Here is a 13,708-nt window from a genome sequence, read left to right as displayed (position 1 = left end):
ATCAGGCTCTTTCTTGTTCAGTCACCCTTGCACTGCCTACGGGCCTACCACGCACTTATGGGCTGTAATTGTAACCCTACAGTCCCTTGCTCTCCTTGCACTACCCAGAGCCCCGCTGCCCTGGCTGCACTTACTCAGAGCATTGCTGCCCTGTTCTCCTCTCCCCTCTCCCTTGTACCACCCCCTTTCCCTTGCACTTCTCGTTCTCGCACTTGCACAATCTGAATGACACAAGGCCTAGTAAGATTATTTGTCTTGTCCTCCCTTGGTCTTCCCTCCCATGTATTGTTGTGCCTAGAAACCCTTGTATAAAGGCATGTAATAAGTGACTTATCATATCATATCATAAAGGGAACACCCTTAGTATAGGGAACGTTAGAATTGCTCACCTTTAAGTTAATAAACTACAGCAGTGGGATGAAAGGTCTGAGTCTGTGTTTTTCTTCTGACCCGCCACTGTCCACACCCACTGCCCAGATCCATAGATATATAATTATCATGAGAACTTACCAAAATCATATTCCTAGTCCCTGACTGTCTATGATCCTCACTTGACAATGAATTAGGTTGCATACATGTTAATGTTAAAGGATATTTATACCGCGCACTAACACCACTGTAGTGGTCCCCTGGCACTGTGGCGAATCTGGAATATGAGTGAACTCCTCCAAATGATTGCCAATAATTCCAAAGTATCAGTTACACAATGAAGAAGAAGCATTCAGTAGTGTTTAACATTTACCCAGTTGCCCTGAAACCTGTTACCATGCTTTCATGTCATCCACCCTCAGCTACTTGTTTCACTCGTTTTGATACCAGCTCTGTACTCTTTTCTATATCAGTGCACCCAGAGAGCCAGTAACAACATACCTTTTCCTACTCTGTATTACATTACATGTGGACATGGCTTCCACAGGTACATACAGAGCCCAACCCCTGTTTTTCCATTTGCTGGAAAAGGATTTAGATGGCATAACATTACTGGAAAATCTGTCTTGGTACAATATCTTATTGATTGCCTTTTAGCTTTACCCTCTTACAATGCTTGAAAGAATTATACACAGGTATTATTAACTGCATTAGCTAGGAAAGGTGACAAAGCATCCAAACTTAAAATGCAAATGTGTTAGTTCTCTTTACGACAAACAGTGTGATAAAGCTGCAGGCTCAGCCCAGTTCCTGGAATCTTTATCTGTGATCAGGGAGGCACAACGTCCATGGCGTGTGGGTGTAAGAGTACCCTAAAAAAGTGCTGCAGTTAGGCGAGATTTGACACATCCGCGATCCAGCAAAAAACGTCTTCCTGGATCTGGAAAAATCCATTTGCACCCTTAGATTGGTTTAGTCTGCTAGACTGCTTTACATGGTGCAGATGCCTGTATTCAAACCCAGGTTTTTTGGACCAGGGCTTACACAATTACCTGCAAGACAACTTGAATGTCTGAAACACATGCTTTTTAGGACTGCACTCTGCGGCAGATTTAAGGCAAAGATATTCTTTGGCAAGGCGTATGGCAGGAGTAGGTAATGGCTGTCACAAGTGCAACACATTTTACATGTTTTTTAAATCGTCTTTTTCTGCTATTGAAGCTGTGTGTTTAAGAGTATGGCTCTGGCTGGAAGCATCCTGTTCACCTCACCAGTTTGTGCTGACATAAAGTGATTTTCCCAGGTTCACTAAATTTGTTCAAATGGTAAATCTGCTCTTGCCTCCCACCTGCTCATCCCTTCCAAAATCACAGGCTCTCCAGTACCCCTTCCAAATTCTTCTGTTGTCTTCTTCCAGTTGCTCTTTTGTTTCCTTCAATAAGCTCCCTCACTACTTTGACCTTCCATTCGCTACTCACTTTCCATAGGCTCCCCCATCTCCATAAAGAAAACTATTGCCAAAGCATGGCAAATGAAAGCTTTATACTGCAGAAATCTTTACAAGAGTGTGAGAGATTAATCCCAATCAATCATGCCCTAAGACAAATGTGTTGTACCGTTTTTCAACATAATGCTATATTCGAGCTATAATAAAAACCGTACAGAGCAAAGTAGAAGCAGAAAAAATTGCCTGGTGATATCAATATACTTATATTCTTTCGCAAATGCTCTCCCTTTACTATTCTATCTACTCCTCTGTCACCTTTCACCCCATGTCAACTTCCATCAGTTCCCCCTAACCACCATTCCCATTTACAACCACTCCCAACTACCCCACCGCACCCCCACCATGCCTTCTTGGCCTATCTGCAGAGAATCAAGGATGATTCCACTTCCTCCTCTGCAGGGGCTGAGCAATGAGGCCCCGAGTCCTTATTCCATCTAAGATGGTGTGTGCTCAACAATATCTCCATGAATACTGTGCCTCTTCCCAGCAGGCCACAGAGGAGGAGCGTGTGGTCCAGCCATCTTGTTGTGAAAGACAGCCCCTCGCTTCCTCGATAAATATTGAAGCAGGGAAAAGGACATTTTGTTTCTTACAAAATGACATTTTGAAGCATAAATTTGTATTTTTTGTTGCAATTTTGCAGCACATTGTAATTGAGTTGAGGGTTTGTGGGAGTGCAGCATGCTGGAGGGAGTGGGATCAGGAGATAGACAGTGCAGGTTGAGCAGGTTCCGGCCTCCTGGTATTGCTCCTGGTTGGACATGGCAGGGAGGAGGGGCTGCCACTCCCCTGCGAACCCCTAAACATGATTGTCTTTTACATAATGTTTATAATATGCAATTGTCCATGATGACTTCCTGTTTGACATGTTTACTTTCCTTTGCTATTGCATATCACAATTTAGTTCTGGCCTTATATATTCCAAAGAATGATGTGTGGGTGTCTCCTTGGATTTAAAAATACACAAGTCACATGATAAAACCTGACAATGTGTACATCATTTAGAAACAGGTTGATTAAAGAGTATTGCGTAATACTGTTTTAATTCATAAATTGAACAGAGGGGACCACTCCTGTTTGCACGTCTTTGCAAAAAGGTCCCTACAGGCAATTTGAATTGTTTCCACCAAGTACTGGAAAAGTAAATATCAAAACATAGGCAAAATCACGATTTGCCCTTACTTTTAAACTATGTGTCTGGAAAAGTGTAAATCTCTCCCACAATTAACGATTCGGAATCCGCTTGCTTTTACCAATAAAGCTACAATCATAGGCGTGCAGTGGAAAAAGTGGCCGTAAAATGGTTGGATTATATCATTTATTCATTTATTGGTCACTTGTTACGCACTTATTCAATTAACAAAACAGTTTCAAAATGCCCACAGGGCAACAGGGCGGGGATAGGGGAACAGAGACAATGAATTACAATAAAGATAATAATTGAATTGAAAGTACAACAAATCAGAAGAAAAATAGGGAGGAGAGACAAACCTCCTATGCTGTTTGAGAGTTCAAAACCTGCAAGTGCCAAGGGGAGGCGGTAAGGGATAGGTGCTCTGGTGCTAATGCAGTAGTGCTAAGAAGAGAAAACATAAGTGCTACCTCCAGTGAGGAGGGTGAGCCTAAGCAAGTGCAGTAAATAGCGGCTAAGATGAGGGATGTGGGGGGTCAGGGCCCATAGTATACATAAGGGCCCTGCACATCAGTCATGCTACTGTATGATTAGCAGGGAAGAGGGGAGGAGAAGAAGGAGGTGAAGAGAAAGGTCTTGAGGCTTTTACAGAATTTATGGAGGTCCTGCTCAAGGCGCAAGGGGAGACGGAGGATATTCGACAGAAGGGAGCCCGCCAAGGAAAGCAATCAACCCGCAGCTCTCTGTTTATCAAAGTGCTCAACAAACAGGGAATTGGTGCCAGAGGAAACCAGGTGTCTAGAAGAGGAGTATTTGGTCAGGAAGTGTTGAAGATAGAGTTGTCCCCTGCCCAGATAGCCTTATGGATAATATAGAGGGATTTGAAGCAGTTAAGGCTTTGTAGGGCAGGAGAGATACAGTCCCTCGGCTTGAGGACAAGGATAAGTCGTACTGCCCTATTCTGGGTTAGCTAGAGGGGTCGCAGAGTGGAAGAAGGAAGATTAAGGAAGAGGCTGTTGTAATAGTCTAGCCTGGAGAAAACCAGAGCACGGGTAACATTGAGTTTCTGGGGGAAGGTGAGGAAGGGTAGAATTGCTTTGAGAAGGAAGAGTTAAAAGTGGGACATCTTGACAATGTCCTGAATATGAGTGATGAAGGAGAGGGGAGAGTCGAAGATGACTCTGAGATTCCTGGCTTCAGAGGAGGGGGCAGAGGGAGATCACATGGAGGAAGGCTAGAGTGCAGGGAAGAGGTGGGGTGCAGGGGACCCAGTAGGGAGAGTCTGTTTTTTGCTGGCATTGTGGCAGAGATCATTAGCAGTGCACCAGGCCTGGATGGCATAGAGGCAGTCAGGGATGAAGGAGGGTGCAAGGGCGTCAGTAGGAAGTTTAAAGAAGAGTTGTGTGTCGTCAGCGTAGCACTGGAAGTTGGGGGAGAAGTAGGAAATGAGACGTGCCAGCAGAGAAAGGTAAATGTTTAAGAGCCAGGGCAAGAGAATGGAACCCTGGGGGATGCCACAGGTGGAGGATGGAGTAGGGGCGGAGAAGGCCCAAGTATGATTTTGGAGGAACAGTCCTTTAGGAAGGAGGTACGCCAGTCCAGTGCACACTCTGGAAGACCAAGGGTATCATTTGTCCTTTTTATGAGGATGGAATGGTTCACTGTTTGAAATGCAGAAGAGAGACCGAGGAGGATGAGGACAGCAGGGGAGTTGGAGTCGAGGGATGCGACCACAGGTTTTCAGAAGAGCATTTTCCATGCCTCTGGATGCTCAGAATCCAGACTGGTGGTCGTGGAGACTGCTGACAAGTTTGGTTTGATAGTTGAGTTCAGGGAGGGCCAACTTCTCAAGCAGTTTCCCCAGGGAGGGGGTAATGGACAAGGGGGAGTTGTTGGCAGAGCAGGAAGGGTCTGCATAGGGTTTGTTAAGGAGGGGGGTGCACAAGGGAGTGCTTGAGGACGGACGGACAAGAACCAGTAGCTAAAGAGAGGTTGCAGAGCTCAAAAAGAACAGGTGTGAGAGATGAGATGTTGTCCTTGATGGATCTGGAAGAGCATGGGGCAACCTGATTGGAAGAGACCTTCATGAGATGACAGCTCTAGCGACTTCTTCAGGGGAGACAGGAGTGAAGGAGGACAAGGGTGAATGAGGAGGGTGAGTGGTTGGGAGAGGCAGAGGGGGTAGGGATTAGTTGGAGGAGTGTGTGACAAAGCTGTTCAGTATGTCCTGGGTTTTGGAGGTGAAGTGAGAGGTGAGTGCATTGCAGAGGGCCTGCGAAGGAGTAGGGGCATAAGATACTGCGGACGGTTTGGCAAATTTCCTGAAGATTTTGAAGAGTTCAGCTGCATTGTTGGATGCACTGCACACTCATGTGTGCTCTTTTTTTGGCACGGATGGATAGTCTGTAGTGTCTCTGGATCAGGCGGCAGGCCAGTTTGTTAGAGGGTGAGCCTGAAGTGTGCCATTTCCGTTCAGCACCCCTGCACTTAGGTTTTTGGTCTCCAAGTTTGGACTCATACCAGGTGTTACGCTTGGAGGCAGGTTTCGAGTGGATCCTCATGCCTGGGACAAGGGTGTTTGGGGTGTTGGTAATGGAGAGGTAGAGGCTTCTAAGGGCAGAGTCAGCCATAACATCACAGTTGGGAGGGCAAGGGGGAATGAAGGTGGAGGTGAAGGCAGGAGCTGACACTCGTTTCATCGGATTGATGTTCATGAACAAGGTTGGCAGGGCTATTGAAGGAGTGGTCATTAGACCGTAGGGACCCAGGTGTGAGGGGACAAGAGAGTGGTCAAACCAGGAGAGAGGGGTAACCTGTAGAGAAGTGAAAGGGAGATTGGAATGGATAATGGCATCCAGTGTGTGTGTCCAGCAGAGTGGGTTGGTCCAGAGAGAAGGATGGAGAGGGATAGGGAGGAGCATGGGTCGATGAAGATGGAAGTTACTGTGCATAGGAAATCTAAATGAATGTTTTAAGACACCCAGGAGCAGTAGGTTGGAGGTGGTAGAAAGTAGGGAGGAACAGAAGTGTGCCCACTCAGAGAGAAACTGAGTGGAACTGCCTGGAGGCTGGTAAATGGTAGCAATTGTCAGAGTGGTTGTGGGAGGGATGACCAGTTTGCATACTAGTCTCTCAAAAGATGAATAGAGCTGAGTTTGTAGGATGGAAGAGGAAATCCAGTCAGGGAAAATGAAGGAAACCCCACCGCCTGCACGGTGAGGTTGAGTCTTGGAGGTGATCTTAAAGCCATCAGGAAGAAGTGTGTCGAATGAAATGACTGAGCTGGCATTGAACCAAGTCTCAGTGAGTGCAAGTATGTCCAGGTCAGTGCCTTCAAGGAGAAGGGTGATGTCAGCGGAGTGTTTGCTGGCTGAACGTGCGTTGAGCGTGGACAGATGGAAACGATCACTGGCTTTCAAAGTTTTTTGTGGTGGAGTACAGGGACATGGAACATCGGACAGTGGTGGCAGAGAAGGGAGGGTGGCAGGGGGAAAGGAAGGAGAAGCAAGAAAGCTAATGTGGGACGGTATGATTCGGTAAAGGAGAAGGAGGTTGGCCTAAGGGCCTTGAACCAGGATTGTGCCTGTGTGGTAGACAGTAATGCATCAACGAGAAGAGAAGAAGCCCACCAGGAGGACTTCCTACTTGGTGCCCCCGTTAATGGTCGAGGAGGAGTAGAGGGAGTGAGTAGAGATGAGGTGAGAGGTCCATAGTTTAGGAGATGGGACATAGAAAAGGATGTCGGTGAAGATTTCTCTGGAGGAGGCACTGACATATGTGTCTGCAATTGGGATACCAGGGTTTGCAGCAAGGATGTTGCTTTTTGATAGTGTGGGAGGGTAGGTGATAGTGTAAAAGTTGGAGTAAATTGGGGAGATGGAGACTGCCATCACTGAGCTGGAAGGAGCAAGAGTAAGAGAGGTAGGAGAGGGTGGGAGGGTGCTGCTTCTCCACTGAACTGCTAGTTCTGAATGGACACACAGGCAGCCAAATGGGTGTTAAGAGGGATCGTTACAGAACAGTATAAGATGTGTGCACACCAGAATCTATCTCCACAATGACATTAAAAACTATGCTGGGTGAAATATTACACTAACAGTTTTACACTAACTAATGTAAGCTAAATTTGATTTAATCAGCAGCAAGGCAATCAAGATGTGCACAAACCTAAAATCGATGTAAACAGCAGAAAGACAATCAGGATGTGCACACAGCTAAAATCGATTTAAGCACGCCATCTCCGTTAGCTTCTGAGCTGTGTTCCGCACTCTACTCTCCTCCAGTGTCCCAAACAGCATCAGAACAAGTGGCAAGCTCTTTTTCTCTCCTTCTGATTAATCAGCTGTGTGCATTTTAAATGGTCCGGTCTTACTCAGTAGTTGCCAATGACTAGTACTCTGCATTGGTTTGCCATGTTTAATCAGTACAACGTTCTTTTATTGCCTGCTTTTATATCCCCAGGCTTTTAAACTTGCACATTACATCGAATGTGCTCATCAAATGTTTTAGGGGGGGTGGGATAGGGCAAATAAGAGTTTGGGCGGGTGGGCAATAGTAAAAAATAAGTGTGGGTGGGGATTTTGGGGGGACCCCTCCCCCGCACCGACCCAAAAAAAAAATAAAATAACATGAGTACAATCTATGGAATGTGTACGTTTAAAAACATGGCGATGTAAAAGCTGGCGATGAAATGACATGGAACCTTTTAGTCATCCTCATTACTCTGTACCTCGTCCTCGCCTCAGTACTAGAAAAGGGGGGAGGTGCATACTGTTGTTGGCTAGGAAAGTCTGGGAATTCAGTGTCCACATTACAATTCGCCGTACAGGAGTTTGGTATAAGTCCTTGGGTGTTACTAGGAGTTACCACTGAAGAGTTATTTAAATCGAATCTTCTCTTGCCTCTCTGGAGTTGGTCTCCCCCTATGGTGTCCTCCAGCAGATAACCATCCCCAGGTTTAGTGTCTGGTAGCTTCTGCATTTCCATGGCCATGTAGGAGAAGCTTCCTTCCAGAGAATCAGTGACAATGCTGCTAGATTCATCACATGTCCCACACACTGGAACACCTTACACTTAATGACCAATGCCATTCTGAGTATGGTCATGGATCCCAGGATACCAACCACAAACGTCATAAAGAATTGTCTTCAATGATAGATGATGAATTCAGCAAAAGGTTTTATTTCAGTTTGCTAGCAAGAGCGGCAGACAGCGTCCTAGCTATTAACCCATTCCTAAGTAACCCACACACTCTCTTAATCCATCAGTGTAGGCATTCTGTGATACCGCACTCCAAGTCTTTGAGAGGTGCTTTGCAGGCCTTCCGGGATGTTATTCCCACCTCCCCAAAGTACCCCATTGTTCCATTGGACTACGCGGTCCTCAATATCCATGTTTGGAAGAACCCATGTGATGGTCTACTTACTTACCTACTATGTATTTTGTTGTTATAATGTGTAGTGCAAAGCGCTACATAAACATAATAAATACAAATGCAAATACTTAAGTGAAAAATATGGCTGCTCTCTCGTACTTCCAATTACATCCCCCTCAGTTGATGGGTGTAGGGCCTCCCCTCCTGTTATGCCTAAGGGCGCTCATGAGAAGTCTATTGGCAGGGACAGTTTGAACCAATGTGAGCCATGGGCTTTTGTTGAATGTGCTTGACCCACTAAACTTGGTTAGGCCAAATGTTAGTTGTCAGACATTTTAGACCCACATGCACAGTTCAGTTTACAGTAATACCTGTTGCCAATAAGGACAGAGTGACACCCATGAACAAAGTCTGCTCGAAAGAAATAACAATAATAAACACTAGGGTTGGATATATGGAATTGCATCATGATGAGGTTGAAAAGTACTTGTTTTTTTTTCCTTATGACCTGCAATGCAGGATTCACAGTTCCACCCGTACATTTAACGTTGTTCCTGTTCTTCAGATCGGTGCATTTGTTTATCAATGTTTTTAATTTTATTTTCATTGACTGATGGCCGCATGCTTCCACAAAAACATTGCCAGTTTCTTTTCCATATCCCACATGGAGCCATCTGTCAAGCTTGGAGGCATACAGCCGGGGCAAACAGTCTCCCCCCCTTTGATTTCCATACGATGCGGCAAACAACCACAAAGAAAATACTTTTGGGGTTCATTATGGTACTGGGATAGTAAGAGGGAGGAGAATTCTGGCCTGGAGTCTGTGTTTGATTAGGGGTGTTGTATAGTCATAAAGGGTATGCAACGGTAATTGCATTAGAACGGTGGGAATCGGTCTTTAGGAATACAGCAGATGTCTCACAATCTCTGACATGTGAATACTCATCATTGTCATCAGGATACATTGCTGGATATTGGGCTTCATTACGAGTCCGGCGGTAACTGAGGCGGTAAAACCGCCTGGTTACCGCCGGACTCGTATTACCATTCCGCCTCTGTGATTCCCGGAATTACAGGGGGATTACATCCCCGGTTTCCAGGGAATCACGGAGGCGGAATGGTGTTAATCCCCATTCCCATTGAGTCCTATAGGACTCAATGGGAATGGGGATCATGGACACACCGGCAGCATCTCGTGATGCTGCCGCTGTTTCCTCGTCCGCCTGCAGGCGGGCGGTGTTAAACCTGCCAGGTCAAACCTGGCGGGAACATCACCTCCCGCCTGCAGGAGTCGGGATCAGGCGGTCCGGAAACAACGGTGGCGGCGGGTTTACCGCCACCGTTATTTCCGGACTGCCTGATTTGTAATGAGGCCCATTGTCTCTTGCATTCATCATCATCGCTTCCTTCCAAAACACTGTCCCAAGTTGGCGACATCACCAGAGGCAATGTTGATGAGCATGCAGCAGAATACTGCAATGTTGCCAACATTGTCGAGACTGCATTGGAGGGCACTTACTGTTTTGGCTAGTCACCAATAACCTGACATGAGGGGGCCGAATGCCCACTTTATGAATTGGTAAATGGGTATTTTTGTAAATGGGCTGTTCAAAGTTCAGGGATGGGTATCATGAGTATGACCTCAAGAGATCTCCTGAGCCACCTGTACAATTCCAGAAGAGGTTAGACGTAAGTTGGTGAACAGACATATGCTCGACTACAGGTGCATTGGATATATGGTACATGCTTTATTCTCACTGCTATCCCTCTTAATACCTGTGCACAAGTATTTATTTTCTGCCACCAGTGTTCACCGTGTGTGTGGAGATTTAGGTGGCAGTTTTGGTCATCGGTTGAGGGGATAGAGGTTGGTGACTTAAGTAGCAGCCATGTCTATTTGTCCATATGTGGCTCCATACAACTCGGTGGAATGGTTGTCTGTAGCACATTGCATGTGTGGAGCATCTAATACACGTACAGGAGCAGATGCTTGAATCATACATCCCTGGAAGTTTGTTTTGTACTGACATTTGGCACCATTTATGGGCGGCGGGATAGTGGAGAGTTATATGAGCACACTGACACCGCCCACCAGGGCATCCAACAACTGTCTAACGATGATGGAGATAGTGGGTTTTGACCAGCAGTGTAGCATTCCTACCATGGTTTGGAATTCCACAGTGGATAAAAAATGGAGCCCATATACTACTTCCTGTAAGGGCAGTGTGGCAGTCCATACATTGATATTGCTTTTTATTGCACCCCCTGGGAAATGGAGGTGATGGAGAGTCTGCCCACAAGATAGATGGCAAACATTTCCAAATTTGTGAGTGGCTTTTATTTATTTATTTATTTATTTATTTATTTATTTATTTATTTATTTATGTATCTGTGTTTGCATTTGTTTCAGCACGCTGAACCCTTGGGTATCTAGGCGCTAGTTACATTGACAGTGGAACAGGGGAACAACATGTCAAGAGACGTCACATAGGGTGTGTGTCCATTTCCAGGGCGAGGTCGGCTTAGTTAAAGTGCCAGGTCTTCAGGTTTTTCCCCTCTGGACTGATGGATTTATCCTCTCTGTGCCTCCTGTTTACTCTCCTCCTGTATCTTTAGCTGGCAAGCCTCAAGGAGTGCTATGAGGAGCATATTTACAGGCAGATGCATAACTGAGTTGCCACGATGACCAACAGCATGCTGAACTGTGCAGTGCTCTGAATTACGTACGTCTTGTGTATACTTTGCGGGTCATAGGATGCACATGAACTGGAATTGCCCTCACTTGGCAGTGATTACTCCAACCTTGTGAGGTGAGGTTAATATATTGGGTAGTGCCGTGGCTATCATGTCTGTATTCAAACTCGGAATTATTTAGTATCTACTGTATTTTCCACATGCAGAATTTGGAAATATTGCATAGGAAAAATAATGAATGCAGCACCTACTCCAGACAGGGCGCAAGGTACATTTGAAATAGCTACTGCTACTGTCCCCCAAAGTGTCTAAAATCATCAACTAGTGCAACCAAACTACGTTAAACGTGCACCTCATCCACTGCATTTATGCCAAGACATGAATATTCCTCCTTGAGGCTTGTATTTCACAATTATCTTATGACGTTTTGAAAGCTATTATCGTCTCCTTCTCTTTCAGGTAAACTTGTGAATTTAAAGCATCCCTCCTTCCAGGTAAATTTATAGACCAGCACTGAGGGTACAATGTTAAATCCAGGACCATATATTTATAATTTGTTTAGGATTTCTTTGCATTTGGGCAGTGTCCATGTGATAGGATTTCTTTGCATTTGGGCAGTGTCCCCAAAGGCGTTGCTAGGGGGGGGGTGCTAAGGAGCTATAGGCCCTGGACTTTTGGTTGTAGCCCCGGATAAAAGCTCAGGAGCTACAACCAAAAGCCTAGCTAGCCCCCAGTCCCGACAGTTCCGACATCAGTGTAGCCCCGGGTCTTTTCTAGACCTAGCAACACCCCTGAGTGTCCATGTGAACAGTCATACCTAACCTGAGACATGGCAAACAATTCTACACGTGGAAGGAAACATTGGACATCATTCCATGTTTGGAGTTGTTTCCACTGTATTTCAGTGGACATAGCACCAATCCCGGTTATCGTTACCGCCACTAATTCTTGAAGGTGTATTGCCAGATTACAGTGTTAATCCACATTTTTGGAGTCCATAGGAATCCATCAGTGATTTAGTCGATTTACAATGAGTGGTACATCCATCACATTTGGGCCTGGAAGAGGAGGGTATATCACAACGTCCAAAATGGAATTCGGTGGTGCAGCAAAATTGGCAGTAATTATGTTTTAGCCAAAAAAGTGGTAGTTATAGAATTACTGGACTAGAAACACTCATGATGAGGCTCATTATCTCCAGGCAGCCCTTGGTCCTATTCAAGTGGTTTATTTTGTTTCTATTCACATCACATCCATAATGACATCCTCCCTTCAGTCATGCTCACCCTGCTTTCAAGTGCCCCGTGACTCATACATGTGGCCCTAAGTCATGTGGTCTGCAAACATGATCACTACACATGCCCGTGTCACCTGCTGGTCTACAAAGTTTGTCTCTCTGGTCCGTCATGGTCCTTACCTATGTTTGCCCCTCCATGGTCTTCCCATGTAGTGGCCTCAAAATGCAAACTTAGGGATGGAGTGTTTCTTCCATCCCTCTGGTCCTCACATATATTCACCTGCCCCAGATGTGCCTACATGTTCTCTCTGTCCCACCTCCAACACTGTCTTTGGTTTTCTCACTCACACTTCTTCAGGCTTCTTCCTCCTGCCTCTGCCATGCCCTGTGTTCCTCACACTTGCTTCTGCCAGGGGGGCATCCTCATGGGTTCCTTTGACATAGTCCCTTGGGTTGCTCAAGTCACAGTATTTCTGTTATGTTGTCAATCAGTTCCAACTGGAACTGTGCTCTGTCTTGCGCCCTTCTGGATGTTACAGGAAGATACTGGGTAGTCACCTCCGCACTGGTCTCGGCCTGCCCTGTCCATCATGCCTCTGCCACGGACTGGAATGGGAGGTAACGTTCCGGCAGCCTGAATTAATTCACCAACATAGAAGCGGTTGGTCGTGACATGCACTTTGAATCACGTTTTGCTCTCATTGGCAAGCACACGCCACTGGGTGCCCAGCTAGATGGGAAGCTGATTATTGTGACACGTTTAGACACCCTCACCACCACACGCATTCGATGTGCCAGCTATATGCCTTGATGATGGATCACTGGTCTGAAATGCATAGGATTTGTAGCTTTTTGGGAGTGGCCAAAGTATAGTCGTCAATACATTGAATACAATATTGTTTTGCCTCAACAAGAATCTCTAGTTATGTACTTTCTTCAACCTACAAATACAACAAGATCACTGAAACCATTAACGTACATTGCTCTGGTTCTAGACTAGATAGTCTAAGGTTGTGCAACCCACACCGCTGGCTTTCAATAGCCAAGGTCCAAAGTTCTACCATTATCTTGAATGTCTCCATGCGGAGGCATTTTCCAATGGGTATGCACCCCTCACTTTGACATTGACCAGAATAACCATTAACAATTGAGACTACTGAACCTACCTAAAGTGGTGCCCGCTCAGGCCTAGAATGTGCGTTCCTCAGGGTTACCAGTCGTTTTCGACATCTACCTTGTCCCACTATTCCAGATAATAGAGATGCAGAGAAACACTTCTAGGCAATCACAATCTAGGTCGAGTGATTTGCTCAGTATCACAAAGATTGATCAAGCCAGGAAGCCTGGTTTGAGACCCAGTTGTCTGGCTAAATCGTTTGCAAGTTTGTAGGCTTC

This window comes from Ambystoma mexicanum, chromosome 2q (genome assembly GCF_040938575.1).
Source record: "Ambystoma mexicanum isolate Mex_15411 chromosome 2q, UKY_AmexF1_1, whole genome shotgun sequence".
Classification (NCBI taxonomy): Eukaryota; Metazoa; Chordata; class Amphibia; order Caudata; family Ambystomatidae; genus Ambystoma; species Ambystoma mexicanum.
Note: the sequence above shows the minus strand (reverse complement) of the source record.